Source organism: Pleurodeles waltl, chromosome 9 (assembly GCF_031143425.1).
Source record: "Pleurodeles waltl isolate 20211129_DDA chromosome 9, aPleWal1.hap1.20221129, whole genome shotgun sequence".
NCBI lineage: Eukaryota > Metazoa > Chordata > Amphibia > Caudata > Salamandridae > Pleurodeles > Pleurodeles waltl.
In genome coordinates, this window is record NC_090448.1 from 926,683,166 (window position 1) to 926,697,536 (window position 14,371).

Sequence of the window (14,371 nt, forward strand, 5' to 3'; positions counted from 1 at the left end):
GGATATACAAAGAAGGCTGCAACATACTGCTACCAATGCAGATCGACAAACCATATTAGCAGCTTCACTGGTTGTCCCACAGTGGGCAAACATTGCATGTCTTGCAAAAAATTAGGGCACTTCCAAGTGGTATGCAGGAGTAGCAAAACCCCTGTGCACATCAGTAACTTTGTTGTGGGTGTTGACTCATGCACAGATTCCATCAACAGTGTAGATTCAACCGTTGATTACAATATGGTGTGCACATCTGTTAAAGGTCCTACTTGTGATGCTTTAATTGATGACTTTTCTTTACAGGTGGACTCTAGTTTGCCAATTACTATCCTCAGTGACACTACTTTCAATGTTAAATGGGGCCGGTAAAAAGTTATTTCTACATCTAATGCAAATCCTAATATGGGGTCTGTAAAAAGTTATTTCTACATCTAATACTAATCCTAATACATTTGGCTACAATCCCATTGACATGTTAGGTTTATTTACAGCAAAAATACAATTAGAAGCTTGCTGCAACTAGCCAACATGCTTCCTAGCTCAGACACCCCTGTACTGGTTGGTGACATGCCTCAGAAATCAATACGTAGTCTGGAGGAACCACTTGAGGCAATTCTACATGAGTACAAGGAGTTCTTAAGTGAACAGGTTGGGACTGTCAAGGGTTTTTTTAACCACACCAGGCTCAAACCTAATGCCAAACCATTCATTCACAAGGTGCAACAGAATGCTTTATCTGTTAGGGAAGAGCTTGAACAGATGATAAAGGATCTATGCACCCAAAGCATCATAGAACCTGTAGAGCCATCTCAGTGGGTGGGTCCAATTGTAGTTGCACAGAAAAAGTCAGGTGAGTTTAGGCTCTGTGCTGACTTGAGAATCTTGAACGCTAAAACTCTGGCTAACTTAGGCAATGCCATGTGGTTCTCGATCATTAATTTGAGGTCAGCCTACCATCAGATTGCTTTAGATGAGGCCTTTCTGGAACTGATGGCTTTTGTCATGCCATTTGGTACCTACAAATATCTCAGGCTGCCTTTTCAGCTGCCATCAGTTGCCAGTGTCCTTTGAAAGCCAATGGGTGTCTTGCTTGCTGATTTAAAAGGAGTCCAAGCCTACCAGGATTATATACTAGTCTTTGCAGATTTTCTAAAATATCATAATATCATTGTCAACAAGGTGTTGTCCATCTTAATGCACAGGTATATGATAGTCAGGAAGGATAAATGTAAATTTGCCACCAAAGAGTTGGAAAATATGGGGCACACCATATCAGAATCTGGTATCAAACCCAAATTGTGTTTGGTGAAGGTCATCAAGGAAGCAAGCACATCTACAGACCATGATGCACTTCACTCTGTCTTAGGTCTTGCTGAATATTATGCAAGGTTTGTTTCAATGTATGCTCTAGAGGTGGATCCTCTAAGGTCTTTACTTAGGAAAGGTCAGAAATGTATTTGGTCTGAGGAAGTACAGACCGCTTTTGAAAAGGTAATTGTGGAAGCAACAGTAGTGTCTGCATTCAGAGAAGACTACACCTCATTAATCACAGTGAATACCAGTCTTCATGGGCTAGGTGCTTTTTGAGGGAAAAGGTAGGAGGTAAAGAACAAACCATTGCGTTTGCCTCCAGATCACTCAGACATTTTGAGAAACATTACTGTACTACAGAACGAGAGGTACTGACATGCATCTGGGAAGTTCAAAAGTTCAAGATGTATGTCTTGGGCAGGTGGTTTGAACTTCATGTGGATCATAAACCCTTAGAGGCAGACCCCGTGCAGCACCACTTTCCTAGTGCCCCTTAACGCCCCTACCACCACCATGTATGCGCTGTATTTAAAATACAATGTACTATGGAGCAGGGTAGGGGCAATAGTGTCATTTCTTTCTACGCTATTGATGTACTCTGCAGGAATAGCACCAAATTGTTGTCGCTACTCCTGAGAGTACATAGGGGCCCATTATAAATAATGGTTTGCCCCCTTTCAACGTCTGCTCTGAGTCAATGTTAAAGGTGTCGTAAAAAATGGTACAAGGAGATTTCCTTGCACTATTTCTGTGCCCCCCCCAGGGGGAACGCCCCCCTTGCATACATTATGTCTGGCGCGGGCATAATGTGGAGCAAGGGTTCACAAAGTGGAGCAACACATGCATTGCACCACTTTGTAAATATGGCACAAGGGAAATGCAACTTTAGGGTGGTTGCCTTAGCATAAAAAAAAAAATACTCTATGGCGGTGCTAAGGTGGAGCTAGGGGGTCTTAATCTGCCCCTTGATTTTTATCTTTACAGGGGGGATTCACAACAATGTGTCAGCTAGATTGATCAGACTTGTGTCAAAACTACACAAGTTCACCTTCGCCATTAGCTATGTCTCTGGTGGAAAATATTTCAGAGCAGACTGCCTTTCCTGGATGCCATTGCCAGAGTTTGATGAGGAAAATGACAGTGATGATATAGAATGTGTTGTTTCCATTGATGCTACTGACGCTTTGCAAGATGGTTATTGCTTATTTACTGCTGATGACTGGTTAAAAGCATGTCAAGCGGATGATGTACTAAAACAAGTTGGCACATACATTATTAAAGGTTGGCCTATTGTTAGATGTTTACATCGGAATATAAAAACATATGCACAGGTAGCCGGCGAGCTTTCCCTGGTCAATAGGCTGATTTTGAGAGCTGATATACATATTCCCCCCTCCAGAGTGTGCCCTTTCATCATTTCCAAAGCACAGCAGGGCATCTTGGCATCATTAAGACATGCATGCACATCAAGGAACACTACTGGTGGCCTGCCTTGGATAGCCAGGTGAAGTTGACAGATGACAAGTGTCCTGAGTGCTTACTTTCAGGCAAACATTGAAAATTAAACAAAGTATCTTTGCATCCAGCTCCATTTCCTAACTCACCTTGGGACAAATTAGGTCTTGACTTTTCAAAACCTTGTGTTAGCTTAGTAAGGGAAATGAGGTGTGTCTTTCTATTGGTTGGTTATTTTTCAAAGTGGATATATTTTTGTGAACTCTTCCTCTACTGACACGGCTATTAAATTCCTTGAGTGGATATTCTCTATGGAAGGGTCTTCCAGATCTTTAATTACTGACAATGGGTCACTTTTCGTGTCAGAACAAATGCTCCAATTTTTGGCCAAACATGATATCAAGCACTTACAGGTTGCCCTCTACCCACTGTCATCCAATGGTCTGGTGGAGAGAGGGAACAAGATAATAAAGGAAGGTGTGCAAACGGTCATTGCAGCTGGATTAGATGTGAAACAGTTTCTCAAGCAGAAGGTCTGATAGTACAACACTATACCACATTGCACCACAGGAGTTACTCCATTCCTAATGTTGAGAAGGAGGAAAGTTCATTCTGTTTTATTTCCAACCTGGTTGAAGGGCCAACTGGCCATCAATGATGCTGATGTTAGTGTTATGGTTAAGGAGAAGGGTATCCCTCCTCAACCCCTCTCAATCTGACTTCAGAGCCAACCACAGTTCCAGAACCACCCTCATTGCCACCATGGATGATATTCCAGTGATCATGAACAAAGGAGATCTTTCTGTTACTTTCAATACAGTCTGTTCCCCATCCTCACCCAATGCCTCCACAAATCTGGAATAAGAGGACATGGATCTGCTTCTTCCTCACAGGATCATCACAGTCCGTCAGTCTGACACCTTACACCTACACAGTCACTAACCTGATATGTAGAGTCCCCATGGATCTTCACTCAGCCCTAAACCTTTCAACATACATGTCTGTGCCCACAGTGCCAATATCATCTCTTTCACAGGTGACACCCAACTCATCCTCTTCCATGACACAGTCAACAACCAGATCACCTATGCCACCTGCATGTTCAAAGTTGCAACATTGAGAAGGTCAACTGCTTCAAGCTCAACTCTAACAAAATAAAATATTACATTTTGGAAAGGACACTACTATTTGGACTCTGGCCTGGTGGCCACCTGAACTTGGACAAGCACCCATCCTCGCCAATCAAGCCAGAAACCTCAACATAGTGGTGGAAAAACATTTCTTAATGACCAACCAAGTCAACAATGTTGAATCATCCTTATTCCACACCCTCAAACTCCTCAGAAAGATCCTCAAGTGGCTCCTACTCAACATGCACAGAACAGTCACCTAGGACTTTATAACAAGCAAATTAGACAACACCCTCTACTTGGGAATCTCTGCCCACCCCATCAAATGTCTCCAGGTCTTCCAGTCATCCAGTAATTGAAGCCAGACACAAGCTCCAACTACTGCCCCTGTACTAACATACCAAACCAAAAAAGCTACACAGGCTCCCAGTTCATGGACGTGTTCTCTTCATATTTTTCACTCATTTATTCAGGGTGCTATGCAATCTTGGCTCCACCTCCCTGAACAGCTGCATCAGCTTCCACACGCTGTCTAGAACCTTCTGCACAGCCAGCCAGACTCCACTTAGCTCAAAACCCCTAAATTGGCAAATCTACAGATGCCGGTCGAGTTTTCTCGCATCTAACTTCTAAAGCCTAAAACAATCTCTGCTTTTATATCACAGCACTTCATAATGCCCTTCATTTTAAGAGACCTCTAAACCGAAGGCCTCATTTACAAAAATCTGACTCATCGTCTCCAATGCCTCAGATTTCTTGCGCTGCCCTACGACCCCCTATCAACACCATGGATGCACTGTATTTCCAGAACCCAGCTCCATGGCTTACACTTTTAGAGATGCATCAGAAATTCTGACACATCTGTGACTCTAAACTCACTCATTGCTGGACTAGGGTCACAAAATTATGCTATTCCAGCTATGCCAGGAGCCGCCCACCCTTGAGAAGAGCCATGCATCAGTATTACACCTGCTCTTAGCAGGCAGTGAAATTCTGACAGTGAAGTGGCAAAATGATGCAATGAAATGTAAATTTCACTGCGTCAGTTCTGCACGGCTATTACCATGGGAATGCCTACCTTGCATATATTATACCAGCACAGGTATAATATGACGCAAGGCTTAACAAACTGATGCATTGGGCCCAATGTGCCAGTTTGTAAATGTGGAACTGTGTAGAGCACTGCTTGCGCCACCATTGTGTAAAAGAAATAATGCAACAGTGGTACGAGCGCCTTCTAAATGAGGCCCCTAGTTCTTTGACAAGGACACACTCAGAACCCAGCACGTCTACTGACACCAGGACAGCCCCTCCATTCCCTTGGTGATATGGGTGCTTTACAAATAAACTTAACATAACAACATCACAATGTTCCGTGCTTTGTAGCTCAGAATCCAATTAAACACCGGCTATTATTGCACTATGCTCCGTTTGGCGGAGTTGAAAAATACAAAGATTGTTTTCCACCTCACAAGCACCAAACGGCATCTATATCTGTGCTTCTCTTATAAAAAATACCTTCTACGTCAATTTCTAATCAAATATTTATTTCTATTCAGATGTCCAGTATGGTTCTAAAAATTGCGATTTTTTTATTTGTTTTCTGAATTGGACTGTGACCTGTTTCTGAAGCCATACTGCTTTGAGTTAAGAGTCCTTCTGGTCATAAAAATGTACAATATAATATCGTTCCTCATGAGAAGTGAATTAGTACCGGAAGGTTACATATTTCTACAACATAGTGTATTGTATCTTTAAATCAATGTCATTGGTTTCTTTGATCAGTGGCTCGAGGTACCACGACTTTTTCAAACTGATGTGTAGGAGTACTAACTGGACATCAGAGACCCTCGAAGATATTTTACACACTGGTGCAGCAGACACCAACAAAAAAATCATAGCAAAAAATAAGTTTATGAAAGCCGAAGAAGAAAGTGTAAAATAGATTTCATATAAAAAGGGTTCAGAAAACACATACACCTTTCCAACTGCACACCAATACACAGTCTAGCATGCTCTCTTTGTAGGCATGCTCTGCAGCGCCCCACATAGGACTAGTAGGCACTATATAAATGTTGCAACACAATGCAGTATAACCATCCATTCACCTGCAAAATGCAGAACGCCTCTGTTTTGCTTTTTCCTTTATTTCATTTTCCAGTTAAAGCTCGCTGTACCCTGCGAAGACGGCGATTTACCATGATTATTGTGCGATCACTGCCCATACTGAGCACACATGATTGATGATGTCAGGACAGAAGTACAGGACAAGTCGGATGAATGACTACGATTTGGTGGGTCAGAGGGGGAGAATAGAGTTGTCAGGCCTATGAAGGAGCAGGTCACAAGGAGCGGCTCGGTCGCCCCTGAGGTCTGGTATGCATTGCCTGTGTCGAGAGCGCCTTATGCTTTTCTCTGTATATCATATATCAAAATGTCTCTGCTGCTCGCGTGATTTTTCACACACGGCTTTTATGTCCAAAGTGCTTCTGACTTTGCTGACAGCTTGGTCCCGTCTTCTGTTTCACGAATAAAAAGGTGATTCAGAACTGTTCTGGACATAAAATCACAGGTTATTGCAGAACAGAAGAAGGATTTTTTGAAGTCATATATTTTTATGTTCAAGAGAGCGCAACATTGTTGCGCTAATATTGTAAATCTTTAGTTTTTCATCATTGACAGACTGAATGACAATCCTTTATGTCTTTGAAAATGTAACCAAACTTTTGGTGCCTGAGGGTTTGCAATAAGCTTCTGCTGTCGCATTATATATTATATTTACATTTTCTTTACATCATTGAATTGATACAGAAGATTGAGCCTGCTTTTCTGTACCATATGTTATTGTATTGATGACTGTCTGTAAGTGAAGGCATGCTTGTATTGAATATGTTTATGAAATTTCACCGACTATTAATAATTCGTTCTAGATTTCTGACTGGTGTTGATGTTAATGTTGATGTTGGTGTTAACTTAAAAGTTGGTAAGAAAATAAAAAATAAATAATTTGTCGTTGCTTTTCTGAATGTCGGCATTTCATTTTCAAGTAAAAATAAATATATCAAGATGCAAAGGAAAGCATTGTAGTTGGAAATAAATGAAAGTAGCTTGGGTTTTACAAGCAACGGAGTGAGTATGTGAACCTCCACATTGCTGGCAAAATTTGTATTTCACTTTGTATGTAAAGTGGCCTGGCCCCCATGAGGCCTGGTGAGGTTAGAAAAATCTTGTAAATTAAAAATAAACATAGTAAATTAATAATCCATATATTTCTCCCCAGTACAGTGCAAAATCATTTTTATAATAAGAAGATTTGTGCAGTGAATTTGTGATAGGAGTTGTTCTGTGGACAGAGGCCTGGAAAATACATTAGTCCTCATTGTAGTTGTTCATGTCACCTTCGCATCTATTCCTTGTTATCTACTTTGTAGAACAAAAACGGGCGATAAGTTGCAAAGACATGCCGTGTTCAGGGGAGTGTCAATGGGAATAGCGGTGAACAAAATGGTAGAGTCAATGGAGTCTAGGGCTGAAGCTTGGAATGAAAGCCAATGAGTGTAGCTTCTGTAATTACAATGGCATTTGTGACTGAAACCTGTATTCCTCATTATAATTCACACACCATTCACAGCGGGACAAAAAGGAAATTAATGCCCTGAAGCAGTCATAAATTATCACTTTCACTTTTATTTGTAATACAGCATTGTGAGAAATTGGCTTGTTGGTTGACTGGGGTGTGAGCCCTGGTCAAGCAACAGCCACAATCCCTTGCAGGGTGAACCATGAAAAGTCATTAATTTATTCTGTGCTTAACCTTCGGTAGCTTGGTGCAAAAAGCAGTCAAGCTGAACTTAGAGGCAATGTGTTAGGTATTTATGTAGCACACATAAAGCAATACAGTAAAAACACAGGACAATAGAAAACGCAAACCAATTTAGAAAAATAGAGAACGTTTTGATTAATTATTTGTCATCAAAAACAAAAAAATCCAATTAGTTGAACCAGAGTTACGAATTTTTAAAGTGTGAAATAGTGTCTAAAAACGAAAAACGCCAGCCACGGACATCTGGTCACGCTAGACCGGGGAAAAGTCAAAAGTTTAGGCCAACTGCGATGGAGGGCGGTTCAGATACACAAAGTGGATTGGGCCCAGTCAGTGCTTACCTTCAGACTTAGAACATTTTTGAAGAAAAAGTCTCTTAGAAGGCTGCAGGATTGCCCTAGGTGGGAGTGTCATCGTTGGATGGTGGTGGAGAGAAGCTGTTGTGAATTTTTTTAACTTTGACTTAGTTGTCGAGATGGAAGTCGATAATCTCCAGTGTGATGAAGCAGAAGGCTGTAGCCAAAGACAATTCCATGAGGTTGAATAACCCTTTTACAAAGGACCACTGAAAAGGATTTGCTACTGTGGAGAAGAACAGAGTGGGAGAAGCTACAAAATAAATCCGATAGGTGATGCACCGCAGGCAGATAGATAAGTAGGTTGGTCTCGGTCTCCTCCTGGTTCTCAGAACACTTTTTGGCCAGTCCTCACTTTTGGGAATTGGCTATCTGGGCACCTTTGACAGCACAGCCAAGGCTCCAGGAGTGGATGGAGACCCCTTGGATGCTCAGGACTCACTCAGGCTGGGTCCAGGTGTGGGTTCAAGATGACGTGAGCCTGTCATGTCCCTGTGGCTCTGAACAGGAGACCAACAAAACTAGCCCTTAGAGTCTCATCTGAAGTCCTGGGTGCATGTGAAGATTCAGGACTCCCGGCAGTGCTGGCCTCTGAAGGTTCAAGGCAGGCTCCAGGTAGCAAAGCAGTCTTTTCAGGTACAGCAGCAGTCTGGCAGAATGCACAGCAGGTCAAAGAAGCAGGCTGTCCTCTTAGAGTCCTTCCCCAGGTCCAGTAATGGACTGAAGTGTAGGTCTGAGAGCTCTACTTTCATACCCTCGTACCCTGCTCCTAGAAGGTGGGAGATATTTCAAGAAGGTTTTTTTTTTTGCAGTTACAGGAGATTCCTGCCTCATGTGACCTAAGGTAGGCTGCAGGCACAGAGGACTAAGGGCAGAAAAATACAAACTTTCTAAAGGTAAATGCAAAAAGTACAGTGTTCCTGGAGGAATCATTTCATATTTACTTATTGCATTAATGAATCAATCCAACCAGCATATCATAAAATGCATTAAGGAATGAACAAAACACAGCAGGCAGCGTATTGGTATATGAACATTAATATTTTGCATCAGATCAGTAAGGTCAATACTTTAAATACATCTTCAGTAGTCAACACTGTTGCCCCTCCCCATAATGATTCAACATAAACATAGTTTCACTGGTATGAATCAAGGGATCATTAAGAAGGAAATCCTCCTCTTAATGTATAATACAATGGTAGGGCATGACTAGTTTTGTGGGATTACGTTTCGTCGAGGTTGTATGTAACTGTGTGAGAAGAGTTTAGTTAAAATCACAACTTTAGATTGTGAGCCCATCCTTGCATTTGCTGAAGAGGCTGAGAAGATCATCAAAAAACCCAGGGGGCATCCACATTGGGATCATAGAAATTGACTTTGAACAAACAATGCTCATTTAGTTAAGCAGCGACCTCAACCCTTCTGCCCAGAGTATCCTTGAAAGTATCTATCAGTGTGAAAGTAACAGAGTTCCTGACATAAAGAACCACCTCCTGGGCATAGGTAGAAGAAGAGGAGAAGTATCTCTGTGTGCTCCAAGCTTCAAAGGTTGTGCAGTGGGTCTCCTGCAGGAGCGCCACATGAACCCTGCAATAGTCGAGGTAGGCAAATACCTGTATATCCTTGCAGTGGTTGTTAACACCCTTCACATTCCATGTCATGAAGATCATCATACCGCCAGCAGGAATTACCGATAGGATGGGAGCAGAGCATCCATAAACATCCCCACCCACTCAAATGCGCTAAGTGATGCAGAGTAGTACCTGGACATTATGTTGTGGAAATTAGGAAAAATGAAAAAGTAATATATGAGAACAAACAATCTTTTCAAACTCCACCCATGTCAACCCCACACGTCAGCGAGTACACAAACCATGTCAACAAAAACAAGAAACAAATTGATGCAAGCAATAGAGACTGCATGTGGTCACTCCAATCAAGTGGGGACTAGGAGCACAGCGTGGCCTCCGGAAGTGATCAGAGATCATTCAAGATAACTGAAAAATTATTTCATTACCAGACTGCAAAGGGCTAAAACAGACAATGATGGGACAAACAGCATGTGATAGCGTGGTCACAAGGTGATGAACATTACACTGTGATCAGATAGTTGCCGAAGAGAGTGCTTTAAAACACACTTAAAAATGGTTAATTACAAGAAACCAGCAGATAGGATCAGTACAAGGAGAGTTGAATCTACAGAGCTGCCACAGCAAACCCACTGCTACAGAACAGGTAGCGTATGGGTCAAGGTTCACCCCGCGTAATTAGTCATTCTCATCAACGGGTGAAGTGTTCATCCATCTGCCACCTGCAGAAGGCACCAGGCTACCTTTTGCTGGGACATATTCTTCAATTAAGTCTATGGCAGCTCCCCGCTGCTGGAAGAAATATGTGTTCACTAGAATGTATTCAGATAAAGCATTGAGTATTTGAAGCCTCTATCATGGAGAATGTTCTTGACTTCCACAAACGAACATAAAGGATGAAGCCGTAATAGAATGACACCCATGAATTGTCAGAGTGGAGGTCAGGGGAGGCGTGGTGCAGTTTGAGTACAAGATTCCGATTTCTGTAATTAAGAAGGCTATTATTATAGGTCTGAAGCTTTGTCCGAGTTTCAGAACCGGGTCCAGGGATTGGTGTGCTCTCTCCACAATGAAGACATTAGCAAACTTATGACACCAAACAGTTAATCTAGGAGTTCCTCAACAGAGACCTCCATATTGCCAGATGTAGCTGATTCTGACATGCCCAGGATACAAATATTGTTGCACCAAGAACGGCCCTCCAAGTCATCATTCTGAACATGCAGTGCTTTCAACGTGCTCTGCAATGTGGACACAACATCCTCATTCCAATGCTGTGTATCCTCCACGTCAGATAAGCAAGTCTCCAGCTAAGTGAGTCTGGAGTGCTGCCTGTCCACCCCATCCTGGAATATGTCAAGGTGCATAATTTTATTACCTTTTACCTGGAAGCTACCCTTCATTTCCTGCAACACAATTGTAAGACCAATCTCAGGTTGGTCTAGAGGGGCTGGAGCAGCCACATCAGCCTTTGTTGGAGGGGGCACTTATCATTTGGCAGCTTATAGTGTTTATTATCACCCTTGCCCATTGTAGAAGAGGAAATACCCAAGGCTGCACTGGAACAATCACCATAGGAGGCATCAAGAGTGGTGCCACTGCAGCTCAACCCTGCACAACCATAGTAAACAAACCCCAGTCCCGCCAAGTAAGTGACTAACAGTAGTGAAGGGGCTCAGATGAACTGCGCTAAATGCTGGCAGACAAATGCCCCCCAAATCAGTATCCAGATAAGCAAACAGCAGCTCATGGTGTATACCAGCGCCAAGGTAGGTAAAACAAAATGCACAAGGCAGTGCAGGCCATACAACAGCGTAGCAGGCCCTAACACACCGTGGCCCCTTCCCCAAATGGATTACCTAATAACAGATGGAGAGCCCAAAGCAGCAATGACTGTACACAAGGAGCATATCTCACCATACCAGGGAAAGCCCTCGCTACCACACTAAATTCAACAATGGCATATAATGGGGAAGAATATGTGGGTTACTAACACATCAGTGAAAACCTGAATGAATCACTGGAAAATAATAATTTCTTCTGTTTAGAACTATTTTTGAAAATTATTCTTTGTCTCACACAATTTCACCCTTTACCATAAAAACATATATACAATTTTTTTTTTACATGAAGACGTAATACAAAACATATACCAACACATAATGACATACGTGTATCCCAAATAAATTAGTTATAACACGAAAGTTCAACAGAACCGGGTGGTAAAATAACCACCATACTCCAAACTTCCTGCATTATTCAAACTCAAAGTGGCTGTAAAGCAGTCCTTGTCAAGCACAATCCACGTAACTAAGGTACTTGGAACCGCTGGTGGACGAATATCCTTCATCCGTGTTTATCCAATGTGGATCAATCCCTGTTGATGTATGCCATTCATTTATTCCACCAAAACTCCTCAATATGCATGTCTGACACAAAAGGAACAAGCATGACAGAGGGTATGTGCTCGGATGCCTTTTGGCAGAGAAGGCTGCAACAGGCCTGAGACGCTAAACTACCATACCCCACATGTCAAAAGCATACCAGGGCCCCTCCAGCACATGTCGTGAGCCCCAATAGGTCTGGGGGCAGTTTTCCACCCCTAAAACAATGATCACAAGTGGGTGCAATGGCTTCTGTGGCTGTCAGAATCTTCAGTCCCCCGAGCCGCAGCATGGACAGGCACTAATACCCAGGGCGACAACCAGCAGTGTCTCACACTTTTGTGACTCACCTCTCAGGTGGACAGCGCAGCATGACAGGAGTGCACAGAAGGCCGCAATCAGGGCCTGCAAGTAGGAAGCACCATATTTGGCAGAATCCAAAGGCTATCCAGCTCTTTGGGGCAAAACCCCGATAGCCACAGACTCCTGTAGTAAATAGCTGACTGAGTGACACGTCTCTTCACTCTAATTCGGAAAGGATGCAGCTATTTTCTGCTCAGATCACCTGAGCCCACTTAACATGTGGCCATTTTGGTTGCTGGCTCTCTGGCATCATCTTAACAAAACAAACTGAAGATAATAACACATGGAACACATGGAACATTACCTTCATCCCTGCTATGCTTTTAGAAGAGGATTCCTAAAACATTGTCACTTTTTCTATTATTCATGGACTAATAAATCATTGAGTCAGGAACCTTGTTTTTAAGCATCCTATTCCTATCCCTATCCTATGATCCTGTTAACCCAGTCCTTGAATGTGGCCTGCACCTCTTTTACCCACGTTCACCTTATAAAAACATTTTCCCCTCCATTGATCCATCTATCCGTACACCAGTAGTGAATGCTATAATTAATTCAAATCTTAACTATGCTGATTCACTCTAACTTTAATCTCCCAAAAACATCTTATGTTGACTGCATCTTTCTCTTGGAAGTGTATACAAAACACTGCCAGAAGATCTTCTGTCATCAGTGGTGTGATCTCACTGGCAATGGCTACTCACTGGACCTCAAGTTACCTTTAGGCCCTAATTATGGTCCATACAGCCCTGCACCTCTCATCACCCTTTTTACTGGCCAATACATTTTTCTTCTATCAAGTGTTATGCAGCACTCTCATAACAATTCCTGCTTATCACTGCTAGAACTAGGATGGTCAGTTATGGTGAATACACTTTTTCTACAGCAAAAGCTAAACTGTGCAACTGTATCCATTGAAGTTTGCCTCTCAGATCCTAGATGCTTTGTATGACTCACAAGTGCTGAAATCAAGCTCTTGGGCTATTTGTCTGATCAAATTGAAAATCAGTGTGAGCAGCCTCCAGTCTGTCTTTTTGCACTGCATCATTGACCATTTGTAGGGCATCACAAACGCAAAGCACCTGCCTGCCTATCTGCGACACCCAGCCTGCTCTTCGTACCGCACCAACAGCTTCCCACATTCCCTGCTTGTTGCTCGCAGCCCACTCGAATGTGAACTGAACTCTTGGCACAAATCTTGAGAAAGTAAAACTTTAACAGGAGTAATCAGGGACTGTATCCAACCCACACTCCATGCCTGAACTTTTTACTTTGACCCGGTCCAGCACGACCAGATAGCCACAATTGACACTTTATGCTTTTAGGCACTATTTCACACTTTATTATTCAAAAACTCATAACTCTGGTTCTATTGATTGGATTTTATGTCACTTTGGTCTTATTTTATTATATTCAGCTTTTTTTTAAAAACTGGTCTTATGGTGTTTTCACTTCATTACTGTTTGAAGTGTTCCACTAATATTTTTCACATTGTCTCAGAGTTAAACCTGACTGCTCTGAGCCAAAATCCCTGGGGTGGTGAGCACAGATTAATTTGAGGTTTGATTGTGCCTTACTCTGACAAAGATTGTGGTTGATGTTTCACCCAGGTTCACACCCCAGTCAATCAATAACCGAATTTCCCACAAAAGCAATACATACTTCATAATCACCAGTTCATACTCATTTCACTGCCAGGACACTCCCAGGAACATCTGGGTGCATTACAAAACCTGTCAATTCAGCATTAAAAGCCACAGAGGTGACCCAAATGTGTGCCTTCAAGGACCTTCTGCAAATTCCAGAATGATGAGTCTCTGTTGCTCTTTATATGTTTGATTTCAACATAGCCTTCAACACAATGAGAGCTCAACTCCCACACATGAAGCTATTTAAGACTGTTGGAGTCAGAAACATGGAAACTCTAACCTCACTCCCACCACCATGTGGGGTTCATTATGGCCAT